At 40.2% G+C, this 13,261-nt stretch overlaps 1 long non-coding RNA gene across 1 annotated transcript; it reads left to right on the top strand.

Moving 5' to 3' along the window:
• Positions 1-378: 378 nt before the first annotated feature.
• LOC132657623 (uncharacterized) lies at positions 379-10,247 on the top strand. The gene is made up of 3 exons (XR_009596049.1): positions 379-504; positions 738-818; positions 10,088-10,247. It is a non-coding gene; the product is annotated as an uncharacterized LOC132657623 (long non-coding RNA).
• The last annotated feature ends 3,014 nt before the right edge of the window (positions 10,248-13,261 follow it).

Here is a 13,261-nt window from a genome sequence, read left to right as displayed (position 1 = left end):
TCCAATTATCAACAATGACAAAAAAAAAATGTGTGATAGGTGTTTAACTGTATAACTATTTATGCTGTGTTACTGAGAGTATTCCTGACTTCAGAAAGTTCTGTTTTGACCAGGCACTGCTCTGACCCAATCTTCAGTTTACAGTTTGATGTGTCTGATTAGAACAATTTTCCACTGACTGGCTTCTGGCCCTGTTCACCTCACATCTCACGTCTTCTCTGGTGCCCACCCACTTCCTGTGCTGAGTGCCACCCGGCACGTTCCTGTCATGATAAAGCCTCTGCTTGGTAGCCACACCAACGCCCAGTGAGTCAGCATACGGTATGGTGATATGTTTCTAGAAATCACTCCTACACCAGTGCCGGTGGAAATTGGTTCATTCCACAGTGCAGCATCTGGGAGCCCCACATGTACATCTCAATAAACCCAACTGGATGTATCCTCAGCACAGCTTCTCCTTGGCTGGATGGCAAAAATACCCTTGGCCATTTCAGCAATAAGGAAGTAAGAAGGGAATGATGATTTTTTTTTAAATCATAAAATCTTTTTAAAAATTTTCAAATTTTACCAAAACATATGGCTCTGTAAACATATTGATAGTGTACCTGTTAAACACACACACACACCCATTCCTCTTTCCTGCCAGTCCCTGGAAATGACTAATCTCCTTTCCACCTTTATGATTTTTTAAATAGGCTATTTTACTTATTTATTAATTTTTTGGTTGAGCCCCACAGCATGTGGAATCCTAGTTCCCTGATCAGAGATCAAATCTGTACCTCCTGTATTGGAAGCAGAGTCAGCCACTGGACCACCAGGTAAGTCCCCTGTCTCTATGATTTTTGAGTACTCTAGCTACTTCACATAAATGGAATCATATAGTATTTGTCTTTTCATTTCTGGTATATTTCATTTAGCATATTTTTTCCCAGTAATCCTAGAGTTTATTTAAGCTAAGAGAAAAAAAAAGTCACAATGTTTTCATGCAATTATGACAAGTAAGAGAAAGAATTGAGGAATGCTGCACAATGTCTCAAACACTTTTTGAAATATAATAGTAGCCAATACATAGAGGCATGCCTCAGGTGGAAATAGGAATTCAGTTTAGAAAAGGAAGGAAAAGAATCACACTACTCAATCTCTTTAAAATCACCGAGCAAGAGAAGCAACAGAAAACTTCCAGACATAACATGATTTAACAAGGTTCATCCTTGTTGTAGCATATGTCAGAATTTCCTTTCTCTTTAGAGCTAAATAACACTCCATGCTATGTATATACCACTTTTTGCTTATCTGAACACTTGTTTTGCTTCCACATGTTATCTAGAATTTCTATCCCTCTTTTTAACATTTTATCTTTATTCATATTTCCATTCTGTTCATACATCATTTTCTTCACTTTCTCACCTTTCTTAGTTTTTCTGAGGTATCTTTAAGATGGCTACTTTAAATCTTTGTCTAGTAGGTCTACCATCTGCTGTTTCTCTGTGACAGATTCTGTTGATTTATTTTTCCCTTTGAATGGGTGATACTTTCCTATTTCTTTGTGTTCCTTGTGATTTTTTTTTTGTTTGTTTCAAGTTGGACATTGCATCTAATGAGGTGCTAACTATGGAAATCAGATTCTCCCCCTTCTCTAAAGGTTTGCTAATTTCTTTATCTCTCTCCCTCCCTGCCTCTCTCTCTCATTTTATGCTGTCTCCATGCTAATTGAGGGTCAACCTGAGGTGTAAACTACTTTGGGTCTTTTCAATTCTTTTCTGAATCTGTGCCTTTCCCTGGATATGTGTGGTAACTTTCTAATTGTCCCATATGACCAGTTATTTTGAATTCTCTAGTCTTTAGTGTCCAGCTCCCAAAAGTGTACAAACAGAAAAAGAAGGAGCAGCCTTTAAATGCCCTGGAAGTCACTTCAGCCAGAGTGGGAGGGGCTTGCAACAATGCCTGCTCACCTCTTCACCTGCACCTTTATGAGTAGAAGCAGCAATCAGAGCACAGAACCTCTGGCTCCTAAAAGCTGCACAAACTGCTCCTTGAACACACACAAGCTGCTTGGGTTGTGGGAGGGAGAGGGCTGGAAAGATGGAGGATATAGAGCTGCTACCACACTACGAAATGAAACTGATTTGAACTTAACCTCAATTTACCATGAAGCCTTTCTAAATAACTGTGAAAAGAAGAGAAGCGAAAAGCAAAGGAGAAAAGGAAAGACATAAGCATCTGAGTGCAGAATTCCAAAGAATAGCAAGGAGAGATAAAGCCTTCCTCAGTGATCAATGCAAAGAAATAGAGGAAAACAACAGAATGAGATCTCTTCAAGAAAATTAGAGATACTAAGGGAAACTTTCATGCAAAGATGGGCTCAATAAAGGACAGAAATGGTATGGACCTAACAGAAGCAGAAGATATTAAGAAGAGGGGGCAACAATACACAGAAGAACTGTACAAAAAAGATCTTCACTACCAAGATAATCACGATGGTGTGATCACTCACCTAGAGCCAGACATCCTGGAATGTGAAGTCAAGTGGGCCTTAGAAAGCATCACTACAAACAAAGCTAGTGGAGGTGATGGAATTCCAGTTGAGCTATTTCAAATCCTGAAAGATGATGCTGTGAAAGTGCTGCACTCAATATGCCAGCAAATTTGGAAAACTCAGCAGTGGCCACAGGACTGGAAAAGGGCAGTTTTCATTCCAATCCCAAAGAAAGGCAATGCGAAAGAATGCTCAAACTACTGCACAATTGCACTCATCTCACATGCTAGTAAAGTAATGTTCAAAATTCTCCAAGCCAGGCTTCAACAATACATGAACCATGAACTTCCAGATGTTCAAGCTGGTTTTAGAAAAGGCAGAGGAACCAGAGATCAAATTGCCAACATCCGCTGGATCATGGAAAAAGCAAGAGAGTTCCAGAAAAACATCTATTTCTGCTTTATTGACTATGTCAAAGCCTTTGACTGTGTGGATCACAATAAACTGTGGACAATTCTGAAAGAGATGGGCATACCAGACCACCTGACCTGCCTCTTGAGAAACCTATATGCAGGTGAGGAAGCAACAGTTAGAACTGGACATGGAACAACAGACTGGTTCCAAATAGGGAAAGGCATACGTCAAAGCTGTATATTGTCACCCTGCTTATTTAACTTATATGCAGAGGACATCATGAGAAACACTGGGCTGGAAGAAGCACACCTGGAATCAAGATTGCCAGGAGAAATATCAATAACCTCAGGTATGCAGATGACAGCACTCTTACGGCAGAAAGTGAAGAGGAACTAAAGAGCCTCTTGAAAGTGAAAGAGGAAAGTGAAAAAGTTGGCTTAAAGCTCAACATTCAGAAAATGAAGATCATGGCATCTGGTCCCATCAGATGGGGAAACAGTAGAAACAGTGTCAGACTTTATTTTGGGGGGGCTACAAAATCACTCCAGATGGTGATTGCAGCCATGAAATTAAAAAACGCTTACTCCTTGGAAGGAAAGTTATGACCAACCTAGATAGTATATTTAAAAGCAGAGACATTACTTTTCCAACAAAGGTCCGTCTAGTCAAGGCTATGGTTTTCTCAGTGGTCATGTATGGATGTGAGAGTTGGACTGTGAAGGAAGCTGAGTGCCGAAGAATTGATGCTTTTGATCTGTGGTGTTGGAGAAGACTCTTGAGAGTCCCTTGGACTGCAAGGAGATCCAACCAATCCATTCTAAAGGAGATCAGTCCTGGGTGTTCATTGGAAGGACTGATGCTGAAACTGAAACTCCAGTACTTTGGCCACCTCATTTGAAGAGCTGACTCATTGGAAAAGACCCTGATGCTGGAGGGATTGGGGGCAGGAGGGGAAGGGGACGACAGAGGATGAGATGGCTGGATGGCATCACCGACTTGATGGACGTGAGTTTGAGTGAACTCCGCTGTGATTCCTGGGGTCGCAAAGAGTCAGACACGATTGAGCAACTGAGCTGAGCTGAGCCTTCCCTACATATTGCTAGACTCCAGAGTAACAAAATATTTACACTGAGTGGATTCTACCAGTGCAATTGCTGTCTAGCTGTAGACACAGGTTGGTGGTGCTTCCTGCTCTGCCACCTTCCCAGAAACCTCTGAATCTTTGCTTTTTAATTGCACTTCCCTACCTGGCAAAAAACTCTGAACCAACCCAGTCACACTCTTCTTGTACTTGCTTGCAATCCAGCAGTGGAATCCCTCTAGAGAAAATCATTTTAATGAACAGACAGCTAATCACCATAAATTGCTGATCATCAAGCACAACCGAATCTGCACAATTCCAACCAATCTTTCTCAAAACGTTGTCTTCATGTCTACTTCTTTCTCTTGCTCTTTTTCTTTCCCCTTAAAAAAATATGAAATATCTTAAACACTTTCTTGAATATAATGTCTAGGAGGCTGAAAGGGTTTGCTTTATCCCTAGTTCTTAAAGGGCTTCCTTGGTGGCTCAAATGATAAAGAATCTGCCTGCAGTTCAGGAAACCAGGGTTCAATCCCTGGGTCAGGAAGATCCCTGGAGAAGGGAATGGCAACTCACTCCAGTATTCTTCCCTGAAGAATTCCATGGACAGAAGAGCCTGGCAAGCTACAGTCCATGGGGTTGCAAAGAGTTAGACATGATTGAGCAACTAACACTTATACAAATGGCTGATTCATGTTGATATTTGGCACTTCCACTAGTTTTTAAAACAGTGTTTAGCACATGCAAGATACTAATTTTCAATGAATGGACACAGAAATGTACACAAATTAAAACAGGAAGCACAATGGTACCCCCATGCTTTATCAAATGTTGACATACTACTATATTTGCTTCACATTTGTTTTCTTTCATGAAATTAAATATTGCAGATAAAGTGTATGTATGTATCCTTTCTGAATCCTGTTCTTCTCTCTCCATCCCTAATGACAGTTGTCAATCATTTGGCATTTATCTTTCTCATGTCGAGTTTTTGAACTTTACTGCCTATTTAGAGCACTCTGTAATATTATATAGCATTGTTCTGAAGGATTATAGCTTCACATAAGTGGCATCATACTCTAGATATCATTGTACAACTTTTGTTCTTTCTGCATTATGTTTTTGAGATTAATCGATATTGGTACCTGTGGCTCTAGTTCTTTCATTTTAAGTTGTGTACGGTTCCTTTTCACTTGCTTGTATCACAGTTTGTTTATTCATTCTCCTATTGATGAACATTGAAATGATTTCCATATTGTTGTCATTACTGGTACCGCTATAATGAACATCCCTGTACAAGTGCATTTGTGCCACAACCTGCCAGAATTCCTCTAGGAAGGATGTGGAATGCTGGGGCACAGGGAATATCAAGTTTCATCTCTACTAGATATTGTCAAATTATTCTCCAAATATTTTGTACAAATTAACATTTCCAACAGAAATATTTGAAAGTTCTCCTTGATCTACATCCAAGTCACTGTGTGGTACTGTCAGGTTTTAAATATTTTTCTAACCTCATGATGTGAAATGGAAACTTAAAAAAAATTTATGTGTCTCTGATTACCAGTAAAAGTGAAACAATATTTCATGTTTATTGGTCATTAGGCCATCCTTTTATAAACTGTCACCTCATATAACTTTGCCTATTTTTTAAAAAGTAAGACCTTTTAAAAAATTTATTTGAGCAGTTTAAGGTTCATAGCAAAGTTAGAAGAGAAGGTACCAATATTTTCCATATACCCCCAGCCCTGACACATTCATTGTCAACCCCTCCCCACCAAAGAGGTACATTTGTTACAACTGATGAAGCTATGGTAACACATCATTATCATACGAGGTCTACAGTCTACATTAGGGTTCTCTCTTGCTGTTGTACATTCTATGGACTTGGACAAATGTATAAGTACATGTATCCATCATGATGGTGTCAGACAGTATTTTCACTGCCCTAAAAATCATCTGTACTCCACATATTCATCCCTCCTTCTCCCCAACCCCCCAAAACCTTGCCTATTTTTTTTATCAAGTCAGTTCTTTCTCTTTAATTTGAAGGCAATCATTATATACTTTGACAACCAATTCTTTGTTAACTAGGAACACTGTAAACATTTTCTTTCATTTTGTTTTAATTTAACTACATTTATATTAAATAGCATCTTTTGTCATGGAGGAGCTTCCCAGGTGGCACTAGTGGTAAAGAACCCTCTTGCCAATGCATGAGATACAAGAGACTCTGGTTTGATCCTTGGGGTGGAAAGATCCCCTGAGAGAGGGCATGGCAACCCACTACAGTATTCTTGCCTGGAGAATGCCATGAACTGAGGAGACTGACAGGCTATGGTCCACAGCATCGCAAAGAGTCAGATATGACTGAAGTGACTTAGCACATGGATCTTACCTGGTGACTTAGGTGGTGAAGAATCTGCCTACAATGCAGGAGACATGGGTTTGATCCCTGGCTCGGGAAAATCCCCTGGAGAAGGAAATGTCAACCCACTCCAGTATTTTTGGCTGGGAAATCCCACAGAGAGAGGAGCCTGGCAGGCTACAGTCCATGGGGTTGCAAAGAGTCGGACACAATTGAGGGACTAACACTTTTGCAAAGTTTACTATTTTAAAGGAGTCAGATTTCTCAACTCTTTCCTTAACTGCTATCGTATATTGTTTAAGGATGCTCTCTCTCCACCTTGAGGTCTTAAGGATTTTATTTTATGTTATCTTCTAAATTTTAAAAATAACGCTCCACACTCTTGAGTTTAAAATCCAGCCAGGGGAATGAGGTAAGAAGTAAATTTCACATTTTGCCATCAGCTCAGTTCAGTTGCTCAGTCGTGTCCGACTCTTTGCGACCCCATGAATCGCAGCACACCAGGCCTCCCTGTCCATCACCAACTCTCAGAGTTCACTCAGATTCACATCCATCGAGTCCATGATGCCATCCAGCCAGCTCATCCTCTGTCGTCCCCTTCTCCTCCTGCCCCCAATCCCTCCAGCATCAGAGTCTTTTCCAATGAGTCAACTCTGCATGAGGTGGCCAAAGTACTGGAGTTTCAGCTTTAGCATCATTCCTTCCAAAGAAATCCCAGGGCTGATCTCCTTCAGAATGGACTGGTTGGATCTCCTTGCAGTCCAAGGGACTCTCAAGAGTCTTCTCCAACACCACAGTTCAAAAGCATCAATTCTTCGGCGCTCAGCCTTCTTCACAGTCCAACTCTCACAGATAGCTAATTTTCCCACCACCATTTTATTACCCCAATGATCAGTAATGCAACTTCTGACAAATATTAAGCTTTCCAAGATGAATGGGATTGAACTCTGTGTTCTGTTCCACTGGGTACCTTCTCTATCTTTGTGCTAACATCACACTGTATTAATCACTATAATTTTACAAACAGTATTGATCTCTTCCTTACCTTGCTCTTCTTTAAAGATTTTTTGGGCTATTCTTATCCTTTTCTCCACATATAAAGGACACATCAAGTTCTATATAAAACTCTGAGGATATTTTAAGTGGAATTACATTTTAAATTGAATTTATAAATTAATTTGGAGCAACCTGCTATCTTTACTATAGTAAACCTTCCAATCCCAAACATGGTTTTTATGACTTTTCCATTTATTTGAGACTTCCATTACTTCAATAATGCTGTGTCTTCTCTTTAATTATCAAGTACATTTTTGTTGGATTTAGCCTTAGGTAAATTATAGTTTTTATTGTTATTATAAAAAGTATGTTTTGTGTATTGCTTTTCTAATGGATCAGGAGGAATGTTATTGATTATGCTGAGGTTATATCCAAAAATGTGCACCAACTTTCAAGTTAGTTTTAGAATTTTATATTGGTTTATTACTAGGAATAAAATTATTTCTTAGGCTTTATATGTATATAAACATAGCTCATGTCTTTCTATCCAATTCTTTATGTTTTTAATTAATCTGTTGGGTTTTCTAGAACCTTTAGTACATTCCTCAATGGAGTGGTGACACAAAATATCTTTTGTTTTTGGTCTCTGACTTTAGTGAGAATGCTTATAAAGTTCTCATCAATACACATGATTATTGTAGGTTTTAGATATTAGGTATAGAATGTTCCCTTCTATTTCTACTTTGCTAAGATTTTTTGAAATCATGATGAATGTTGATTTTTTTTAATCAAATGCTTTTTATGGAATTACTGAGATGATCAGAAAGACTTTTTTAATCTCTTAATGTAGCACATTATATCAAAAGATTTTGGAATCCCTTCTGAAACTACCCTTCTGCTCCTGAAATGAACCCAATCTGAACATAAATACTGCTGAATTTCATTTGCTGCTATTTTATTTAGAATGTTTTGCCTCCATGCCCATAAGTAAAATAGGTCTATGGTTGCCCTTTCATATGTTTGCCCTGATCTCAAGAGTACACTAATGCATCTCTTTGTCCCCAGTATACATGGTGCAAAAGTTTCCATAGTTTGTGTGGCGGCAGAATGGTGACCCTCCCAAAGAACTCTATGTGCTAATCCTAGAATCTGTGAATATGTTTCCTTGCTTTACATGGCAAAAGAGACTTGGCAGATTTAATAAAGTATCACAAAGAGACCTGGTTCAATCCTTGGGTCAGGAATCCCTTGGAGGAGGGCATGGCAACTCACCTCAGTATTCTTACCTGGAGAATCCCATGGACAGAAGAGCCTGGTGGGCTACAGTCCAGGGGGTTGCAAAGAGGTGGACACGACGGAGCAACTGAGCTGGCACACATCACACAGTGGACTATTTTCCACCATATCTTCTGCTTTCCTTACTAATCTTTGTCTGCTTAGTGTAATAATGTTAAAATCTTCAACTATGATCGTGCACTTGTCAATTTATCCATGTAATTCTGTCAGTTTTTGGTTTGCATATTTTGATGCTGTGTCTTGAACTAATTTGTGATTGGTTTGGCCTTTTGGTGGATTATCCATCTATTGTTATGTCATTTCTCATTTTATACCTATTAGTGCCATTTCGGAGAAGGCACTGGCACCCCACTCCAGTACTCTTGCCTGGAAACTCCCATGGATGGAGGAGCCTGGTAGGCTGACGTCCATGGGGTTGCTGAGAGTTGGACACGACTCAGTGACTTCACTTTCACTTTCATGCATTGGAGAAGGAAATGGCAACCCACTCCAGTGTTCTTGCCTGGAGAATCCCAGGGACGGGGGAGCCTGGTGGGCTGCTGTCTATGGGGTCACACAGAGTTGGACACGACTGAAGCGACTTAGCAGCAGCAGCAGCAGTGCCATTTGCCCTACATTCAATCTTGACTCATATTAATACTGTTGTATTGGTGTACTGGAAAGCACTCCTTACCCCACTCATATACCCTCAGCTTCATGTCTAGGTTCAAAGGCTGCTTTCTTTATGGTCATGGCAGGATACTCTACTTATCCACAAGACAATCCTAGAAAGCCAGAGAGCCAACGTCCCCATAGCCAGTGCTCAATGATGATAGTTGGGTTCAGTTAAGTTCAGTTCAGTTGCTCAGCCGTGTCCGACTCTTTGTGACTCCATGGACTGCAGCATGCCAGGCCTCCCTATCTATCACCAACTCCCGGAGTTTACCCAAACTCATGTCCATTGAGTTGGTGATGCCATCCAACCATTTCATCCTCTGTTGTCCCCTTCTCCTCCTGCCTTCCATCTTTCCCAGCATCAGGGTCTTTTCAAATGAGTCAGCTCTTCAAATCAGGTGGCCAAAATATTGGAATTTCAACTTCAACATCAGTCCTTCCAATGAATACTCAGGACTGATCTCCTTTAGGATGGACTGGTTGGATCTCCTTGTAGTCCAAGGGACTCTCAAGAGTCTTCTCTAACACCACAGATCAAAAGCATCAATTCTTCAGTGCTCAGCTTTCTTTATAGGCCAACTCTCACATCCATAAATGACTACTGGAAAAACCATAGCCTTGACTAGATGGAACTTTATTGGCAAAGTAATGTCTCTGCTTTTTAATATGCTGTCTAGGTTGGTCATAACTTTCCTTCCAAGGAGTAATCATCTTTTAATTTCATGGCTGCAGTTACCATCTGCAGTAATTTTGTATAGCTGGGTAATTGATCACTAAACACTCTTGCTCTCTTGCTCCTCAGGTAGAAGCTTTGATCTGCCTTCTGCTCTGTCTCCAAGAGGCCCCAAGGGGTGGAGCTTCAGTTGCCATGGTGCTAGGTGGCTGATGATACCTTTGACTGGCTTCCTTCTCTTCCCTTCTCCCTAACTGTGTTTCCTGGAATCATCTCCCAAATAAAGTACCTGCACTTGAATCCTTGCTTTGAGATCTGTTAACTAGCTTTCTTTTGGTTAATACAGTTGACCCTTGAGTGATCCCAGGGTTAACATCACTGACCCTTGGATCAGTGACATTTGCAAATTATGTAGTCGACAAGGGATTGATCTCCAAAACACACAAACAGCTCATACAGCTCAATATCACAAAAAGGAACAACCCAATGAAAAAATGGGCAGAAGATCTAAATAAACATTTCTCCAAAGACATACAGATGGCCAAAAGGTACAAGAAAAGATGCTCAGCATCACTAATTATTATAGAAATGCAAATCAAAACTACCATGAGACATCACCTCATACCAGTCAGAATGGCCACCATCAAGAAGTCTGCAAACAACAAAAACTGGAAAGGGTTTTGAAAAGGTAACCTTCCTACATTATTGGCCATAGGGCACTATGGAGAGCAGTATGGAGGTTACTTTAAAAACTAATCATAGAGCTACCATATGATCCTGCAATCCTACTCCTGGGCATATATCCAGAGGAAACTGTAATTTGAAAAGATGCATGCAATGCACCCCAGTGTTCACTTCGGTACTATATTTACAGTAGCCAGGGCATAGAAGCAACCTAAATATCCATCAACAAATGAGTGGATAAAGAAGATGTGGTACACGTATACAATTCAGCCATAAAAAATAATGAAATAATGCCATTTGCAGCAACCTAGATGGACCTAGAGATTATCATACTAAGTGAAGTAAGTCAGACAAAGACAAATATCATATGTCACTTATATGTGGAACCAAAAAAATAAAGATATAAATGAACTGATTCACAAAACACAAACAGATTCTAGATATAGAAAACAGACTTATGGTTACCAAAGGTGCAAGGTGGGAGGGAGGGATAAACTGGGAGTTTGGGAGTAACATATACACACTATTATATATAAAATAGATGAAAGACAAGAATCTACTATATATTCAATATTTTCCAATAAGCCATATGGCAAAAGAATATGAAAAATTAAATATATGTGATGGGTTTCCCAGGTGGTTCAGTGATAAAGAATCTCCCTGCCAATGCAGGGGCTCAGGAGACACAGGTTTGATTCCCGAGCTGGGACGATCCAACCCCTGGAGGAGGAAATGGCAATTCACTCTAGTATTCTTGATGGGATAATATCATGGACAGAGGAGCAGTCCATGGGGTCACAAAGAGTCAAACATGAACGAAGTGACTGAGCACAGTTAACACACACATATATATGATATAGGGCCTGCCCTGGTGGCTCTGTAGTAAAGAATCTGCCTGCCAATACAGGAGATGCATGTTCAATCTCTGGGTCGGGAAGATACCCCTGGAGAAAGAAATGGCAACCCACTCAAGTATTCTTGCCTGGGAAATCCCATGGACAGAGGAGCCTGGTGACCTATAGTCTAATGAGGTTGTAACAGTTAGAGGTGAATTCGGGACTAAACAACAACAATACATGATATACTTTGTTGTTTTTTAATATAAATTTATTTATTTTAATTGGAGGTTAATTATTTTACAATATTGTATTGGTTTTGCCATACATCAACATGAATCCGCCACAGGTACACACGTGTTCCCCATCCTGAACCCCTCCCTCCTCCCTCCCCGTACCATCCCTCTGGGTCGTCTCAGTGCACCAGCCCCAAGCATCCAATATCATGCATTGAACCTGGCCTGGCGATTCGTTTCATATATGATATACATGTTTCAATGCCATTCTCCCAAATCATCCCACCCTCTCCCTCTCCCACAGAGTCCAAAAGACTGTTCTATACATCTGTGTCTCTTTTGCTTTGTTGTATACCTGAAACTAATACAACATTGTAAATCAATTATACTTCAATAAAAAATAAACAAGTATACATGGAAAAAACATTTGTCTGAAAAAATTAATTCACAAGTGGACCAACTACTCCTAAGAGTGAAATCTGGCCTGAAATCTGTTTTTGTACAGCTTGCAAAGTGAAAGTCACTCGGTCGTGTCTGACTTTTTGCAACCCCATGGACTGTAGCCTGCCAGGTTCTTCTGTCTGTGGAATTCTCCAGGTGAGAATACTTGAGTGAGTAGCTGTTCCCTTCTCCAGGGTATCTGCACAATCGAGGGATCAAACCCAGGTCTTCCACACTGCAGGCAGATTCTTTACCATCTGAGCCACCAGGGAAGCCTGTACGGCTTGCAAGCCATACACAAGCTACGGATGATTTTCAGGTTTTTAAAGAATTGCAGACAGTGAATGTGACCCATAGTACCTGAATATATTTATTACCTAGTCCTTTACAGAAAAGAAGTTTTCTGACTTCTGTCTTAATCCGTTTGCATTTATTGTGACAGTTCATTTATCGCATATATTTCTAACATTAGTACTTTAAGTTTACCATCACTTCTTTTGCGATATTCTTTTCTGTCTGGTCTTCCATCTTCCATCTTCTTATTTCTCCCTGCTACTTGTTTGAAAGCTATAGATTCTATTCTTTTGGTGATTACCACTAAAATTTTAAAGCATTTATTTTTGGCTGCCCTGGGTCTTCGTTGCTGCACATGGCTTTTCTCGAGTTGCAGCAAGTGGGGGGCCTACTCTCGGGTTGCAGTTGTGGGCTTCTCATTGCAGCAGTTTCTCTTGCTGCAGCTCACAGCCTCTAGAGTGTGGGCTCAGCAGTTGTGGCGCGCGAGCTCAGCTGCTCCATGGCATATGAAATCTTCCCAGACCAGGGACTGAACCTGTGTCTCCAGCATAGGCAGGCAGATTCTTTACCACTGAGCTACCAGGGAAGCCTGCTAAAATGTTTTTAAAGCTAAGTGTAAAGTTGGTCAGTATTTTAAACTTCTCCCACTAAATACTTCATACTGTTATCTAGAACTTCAGCTGTATCCTACACAACAATAAAAATGCTTCTGACAGTCATATTAGACTATTAGATACAAGACTGAAGGATAGACTATAGACTAAAAATGTTAATATATTAATATTGTCTTTTATTTCTATCAACATAGGTGT

The sequence above is a fragment of the Ovis aries genome, chromosome 13 (genome assembly GCF_016772045.2).
Source record: "Ovis aries strain OAR_USU_Benz2616 breed Rambouillet chromosome 13, ARS-UI_Ramb_v3.0, whole genome shotgun sequence".
In the NCBI taxonomy this organism is placed as follows: domain Eukaryota; kingdom Metazoa; phylum Chordata; class Mammalia; order Artiodactyla; family Bovidae; genus Ovis; species Ovis aries.
This window is presented reverse-complemented; position numbering and strand designations above follow the sequence as displayed.